We start from the raw sequence: 6000 nt of genomic DNA, 5'->3' as shown, positions 1-6000 counted from the left end.
AGCAGATAGTTCCTCTTTTTCCCCTCCTCCCTCCCTCCTCTCATGTCTGCTCTCTCCAGCAGCCACAGCCAATCTGAGCCTGTGACTAAAGCGCCATCTCTCCGGCTGCACACTCCAGGCTGCGTTTACTCGCTGGCTCTGCAGGGCGCTAAAAGCCACCTCTGCATTTAAAGCAGATTCCTCTCTCCTCCTCTTCCTCCTTCTCTCCCTCTTTCTCTTTCGTTGGATGCCGCTCTGCAGGAATCAGCAAAACACACGGAAACCAAACTGCCGTGCAGTAAATTCACAGTAGACGTATTCTCATGAATTACGGACACTTTAAAGCCCGTTCGCCAAGCATGGGATGCAAACAGAGAATGCAAACGCAGGGGAGAAGATAAATGACAGATTGGTGAAAGAGAAAAACAACGGAACGAGCAGAGAGGAGTAAAAGCCCAGCATCGCTTTCCCGGAGCTTCTCTTCAGCAAACACCTGACCTCGACCTCCTCGGACGGTGGCAGAAAAAACCGACTGGTTGTTGGAATGGAGCTGTCGAGATTTTCTCCCATCACCCTGTCTCCTCCTCCAGCACGCGCGCTGCCGAGGCTGATGATGATGATGATGATGATGTTTGCGTAGGAGTCGTGTATTTTGCGGACGGCGTTGGTACACTGGTCTCTTACTGTTCAAACAACTCCAGACAAGCGCTGGATGAAACTGCCTGCTCCAAGCATCTCTCCAGAGGTTTTCTCTTAATTATTTTTACAGCCTGGCTCATTTTTCCCTCTGTGGAGTGATTTTCTGATGTTGGATGTTTCACTCGCGGATAAAGTGATCTAAAAGCAAACATTAAGACAACAAAAGCAGCATAGCGAAATCTTTTTTTTTTTTTTTTTTTTTTTTAAATACAGTCATATATTTTCAATCACCATCATTCTGATTATTCAGTGACTGAGGCTGAAACTGCAACCAGCAGAGGTCGAGACCTGAGCTCCAAGGAGCCACCGCTACCCTCGATGTGACCCTGTGAATCCCACTTATCTCTGAAGGTAAGAGCCTCAACTTAAACATGTAAAAGCTCTGTATCCATGCACCCATTCACATGCTTGATTTTCAGAAACAGACGTGCAACAGATAGGGTCCATCTGCTTGTTGAGTCATGAAAGTGTGGGTTTTCTTTCAGCACCAAGGACAGAGCCATACTTTCTCAGAGCATTGGATAAATCTGTTTTTCTTCTCCTTATTTCACCCACATTTATAATTCATCAAAGCCCATATACTCAACACAGTAAAAGTACCTTACATGCACCAAAGTGCATTCTGGGTAGTTTTAAGATGTTTGTTTTTAGGTGCAGAAACACACAAGTATTCACAGAGATGGACAAAAGCGAGGTGGAAAGTGGGGGAGAGGATCAGTGCTTCCTGTGACAGACTCGCTGGCTGGTCGCTTTGCCACATGCTGACAAAAGCAGCATGGCTTTTCGAGCCCGAGCTACTGTCACCAACTGTTAGCTATGGTCACATCCCAAACTGATTTTGCTCCAGATATTTTTAGGGAGAGTGTAAGTGCATTAAGGATGTGGTTAAAAAGGGGTTTCTATTGAGCGTGGTTAAAGTGAAAGAAAAAGTAAATGAGGAAAAAATCCCACAGGGGGGCACAAGACACCCACTGGGTGCTTTAGAAACATGGTGGATAAAGTAACAGCCGATAAGCTAAAGTTAGTGATTTTTCTTACTCGAGAAGATCCTGAACAAAAGCTGGGGCAATTAAGACTTTAAATCAGGATCTAATGTGATCTGTTCAGATTTTTTTGTTTTCGCCAAATCAACACACAAATTACCGAAAAACAACTACATACAAAAGCAAGTTTTTCCCTTGTGTAATTCCCTCAACTTAAAGATGCTGTGAGGAGGATCTGATTTAATTGCTCTCCCTTGCCACCTCCTGGCCCAAAGTCTCACGCACACTGTCGTAAATGACTTTTAGCGAGGTGTGTTTGTTTTGGAACTGACACATCGAAACAAATTTTCTTTGTTCAAGTCAACTTTTGGTTTCGGTTTGAAACGTAAGATCAAGCAGACGTTGTAGTAGCCAGCTATATGTAGTGCTATCGGCAGCCCAGTGCTCTGATGTATCTGTAGGCTAACTTGACAACAAGTAAACGCTGTCAGTTTGTAAGTCATTTAGTAGCTCAGCTGGCAGCCCGGTGCTCTGAGACGTGTCTGTAATGTGTAACGTTAGTGAAACTTGGATATGTCCTGTCAGTCATCTACCAATCAGAGCTAACGTAACCTCACTCTTCATTTTATTAATAGACTCTCAAGTTTGAACAGACCACTGCAGAATAACTGCTGACTGTGGGTTGGAATCAACATTAGCACAAACAGATTAACCCCTGTCATGGACTGTATAAAACATGGACGTAGTCTCGCCGACGTCACCTGTCTGTTACTGAAACGAAAAATGAAGCACATTGGCTATCGTGGCCATATTGGTAGTGGCAAGGGCTTTGCCTACAGCCATAGGGCACCGGCTGTCACGTGACCCTATGGCTGTGCCTGTTATTGGGGGAGCTCGCGATCTTAATATCCTCTGAACGGCCGCGTTGGGAAAAATTCACCCCCCGTACAGTGGGAGCCGGTTGTAAAATTAGCGACTCAGACAGGAGACGTTTTTCGAACCAGGCTGTAAACAGGTTAATTTCTGCTTTGAAAATGGCTTTTTTTGGCTTGGTGTGTATGTGACTTCCACTACTTCCGGAGCCAGCCTCAAGCGAACACTCCAGAAACAGCAGATTTTAGCACTTCTGCATTGTCTCATATTCCCAGACCGGAGGTTGCCTCTTGGCCCCTGTGTTAGCCTTTAGCTCAGGCTATATCACTCCCCGGTTTATCTTTCTCCTGCTCTTCTGTCCTTTTTCTGTCTACAGTTAGGCTCCAGTGTCCACCATCACTACAAAATTAATCACAGAAATAGTTTTCAGCAGAGAAAAACACAGATCCCTCTTCTCACTTTTAAACTTCATCAGCTGACGTGGTGTTGTCACATAAAGCTAAACGTCAGGTCCTGTCCGACCTGATCGGGAAGCTAAGAAGTAGAATTTTTATGTAACCTGGAACCTGTAACATTGGTGCTGATAATCTCATTTTAAAGTGTGGATTAGGCTCAGCATATATCTAAAAGAGACTTTTTTAAAGATCTATAAACTCCTCATAGCCCCTTTAATCAGCTGATATCTATCACTTTGGGATGTTTGCTGGGTAGGTCTGCTATTGAAAAGGCAGATACTGAAAACAGAACCAGATGCAGCCTGGATGCGTTGTTTCTGGTCAATAACAAATGGAAGAATAGAGTGTCACTGCTTTCATACAAGGCACTGGATGTGCTAAAATGTAGCTCGCCCGTTAACCACCATTATTAAAACATCTGATACCTTCGAGGGGATTGTGGTTTTTTAAGCTTGTGGACTTAAGCTTGTGTTGACACTAACTCTTCCCTGGGATGCTTAATGTTGGGTTTAACTCTAATTTCACAGGAGCAGAGATGGCTAAAGATTGCTAACTATCTCAGATTCATACCCTGGAGTTCTGTGCTGCACATGCTCGTTCAGTGAGCTTCAGGAAACGCTGTGAGGGGGGTAGTTTCTCTAACGCTGTAGTGCTGGCTGCTTTGCATGCTCCATATTGTATCAGCTGGTCTAACAGGTGAGAACTGGAGGTAGCATACGGATACACACACAAACAGGCGTATGCACCGTGCTTCAACAGCGCCAACAACAAAGACAGAGAAGGCGGGGCTTCTGTTCCCATGGAGACTTTCACACTGACCCTCGAAACAACCTTGGCCCCCCTGGGAGATCATTCATACTCCAGCCTGCACACACACACACACACACACACACACACACACACACACACATGCTGAAGGCCCCCCTTAAGAGCGTGACTATGAGTGACTGTGTGTTTCTTGCCTCCTTGCTGCTTCTGCAGCAGTCAGAAAGAGACAGAGAGAGGAGGAGGAGGAGGAGCGTGAGGGAGTTGAAGGACAAGCAGATGAGTGGGATGGAGATGGAGAAGCAAATTTCAAAGACAGATGGGTGTTGGGAAAAAAAAAAAGATGAAGAAAGGTGTGGAGAGAAGGACGCAGATAAAACAGGGAGCTAGAGAGAAGGAGGAGAAGAGAGGGAGGAAGGGAAGAGGAGGCAAAGGTTTAAACACTGGCAGAATAGTCAAGAGTCAATGCAATTACAGAGGCAGCACTTTCTCTTTTTTCCTGGGCATTTAAAGCGTACTCACATTTCAGTTTAATTACCTTTAAAATGCTCTGCTGGGAGGGAGGATCATGATAGAGCCGCTGTGGTGGAGATAAAGAGGAGAAGTGGATGGAGTGGAAGGATGGAGACAAGGGGGGGAAGGGAATATGGCTGCTCAATGATCATGTTAAACAGTCACCACCCGATCCTCCTCCACCACCACCACAATCTCAACCCCAACCCCCCCACCTCTGGGCATGGTGATCCCTCTCTTCTCCCAGCTACACCCTGACATGCTAACACATCATGCTCACGCACAGATGGCTCCCCTGCGCAGACACAAGCATCAGCGGTGCATGTGAAACGCACAAGCATGCACACACACGAGCCGCTGGTCAGCTGCCCTCATCCCAATGAGTGATTGTAAAAACCTGCAGCTCATTCTGAAGAGTAGGGGGGAGGAGAAGGAGGGAGGGAGGGAGGAAGAGGGTGAGGAGACACAGCAGCAGAGGAACAGCTGTTCTCAGCTTCTCTCACTTTGCCTCTTCAGCTTCGCTGTCGTTTAAGTGTCATGCATTCATTAAGGAGCAGACCAAACTGTGTGAATTAATAAAGCAGGCTGCAGAGTCAAATGGCATTGATTTTCTCCAATCCAGAGTCATTTCTTAGAGTCAGAATGTCTTACTCAGCATATTAATCGCTTAGTTACATAAAATTACTCAACATGTCAAAAATAGGCCAAAGAAAATTAGCCTTCCAGGATCAAACAGGGTGTAAACAACATCCTCTGAAATGAAGCACTTTGTAATGATGGAGGTGGATGCTCCAGAGAAAAGCTTGTAGTCATGTTAAAAAAGCAGTGAGGGACTTTTACTTCAGATTGGATTTTAGTAGCATCCTTAATCATTACTCTCTGATCTACTCCCGTCCTGAACATGTGAGTATAGTAGCCTTGACCATCTTTACTCCTGGGTATCAGCTTGAGCTGAACATGGCACTCCATGTCTCCTTCCCTTAGACTACTATGCCAAAATCTGACCCAGAGGCAGTTGACAGGCTCTACACCAAATTACAGCTTTTTGTAGCTTCCAAAAACCTCTGTCACATTTGAGTGACCAAAATACTCCTAGACTTTGTCTTACGTCTAAAATACACCAGATATGTATACAATCTGACTCTGCTCTTTTGCGTGTCGACTGTTTGTCAACTTACACCCTGTTCCGTGTTCAGTCCGACAAGTTGTATGACTGACAGACTGCTGAAGTCTCAGACAAGGAGTTCCTGCTCTTCTCTCTCCATTGACAAGTATCTCTTCATTCATGTTGGGCTGTAAAACCTCAAACCTGTTGACTCCTGGTCTGGCTCCACTCATTTTGTCCGTTCATCGTCGTAGACAAGATAAATTCGATCTGGTTTTGACACGGTTTGTTTTATTTTGAAAGTCACTGGGTGTTTTTAGGTAGTTTCTGTGCTCTACTTCCTGGAGGCACGTTTTGTGTAGTTTACCCTTTAAGATGCTTGTAAACAGCTTAGTCAGACCTAAAATAGACTGAGCATATCTCGTTCAACACACATAGATAATGTGATTGCTATCAGACTTTGAGAAGCATTGTAGAGGAAAACTCAAACATTGAGCCAACAGCACCACACAAGAAGCTTGGACCCAAAAGGAAAACTGTGGCCATTGTTTGGGCACACTTTGGCTACAGTACTGATGACGCCAAACAAAAGTAATGAAGTACCTTTTCACTGAATGACAACTGACTG

At 45.1% G+C, this 6000-nt stretch overlaps 1 protein-coding gene across 1 annotated transcript in view; it reads left to right on the top strand.

The window, feature by feature from the left end:
• The first annotated feature begins 898 nt into the window (after nt 1–898).
• LOC141805642 (protein FAM163B-like) overlaps nt 899–6000 on the top strand; it is a 50445-nt gene continuing 45343 nt past the window's right edge. Inside the window, exon 1 of the mRNA XM_074690785.1 lies at nt 899–1029. The gene's annotated coding sequence lies outside the window, so the exon portion shown is untranslated. The remainder of the gene's footprint in view (nt 1030–6000) is intronic.

This window comes from Halichoeres trimaculatus, unplaced genomic scaffold (assembly GCF_033239565.1).
Source record: "Halichoeres trimaculatus isolate MK-OKI-2021-1 unplaced genomic scaffold, fHalTri1.1 fHalTri1_scaffold_16, whole genome shotgun sequence".
NCBI classification, from domain to species: Eukaryota; Metazoa; Chordata; class Actinopteri; order Labriformes; family Labridae; genus Halichoeres; species Halichoeres trimaculatus.
The sequence above is the reverse complement of the archived record's forward strand: the minus strand, read 5'-3'. Positions and strand labels throughout refer to the sequence as shown.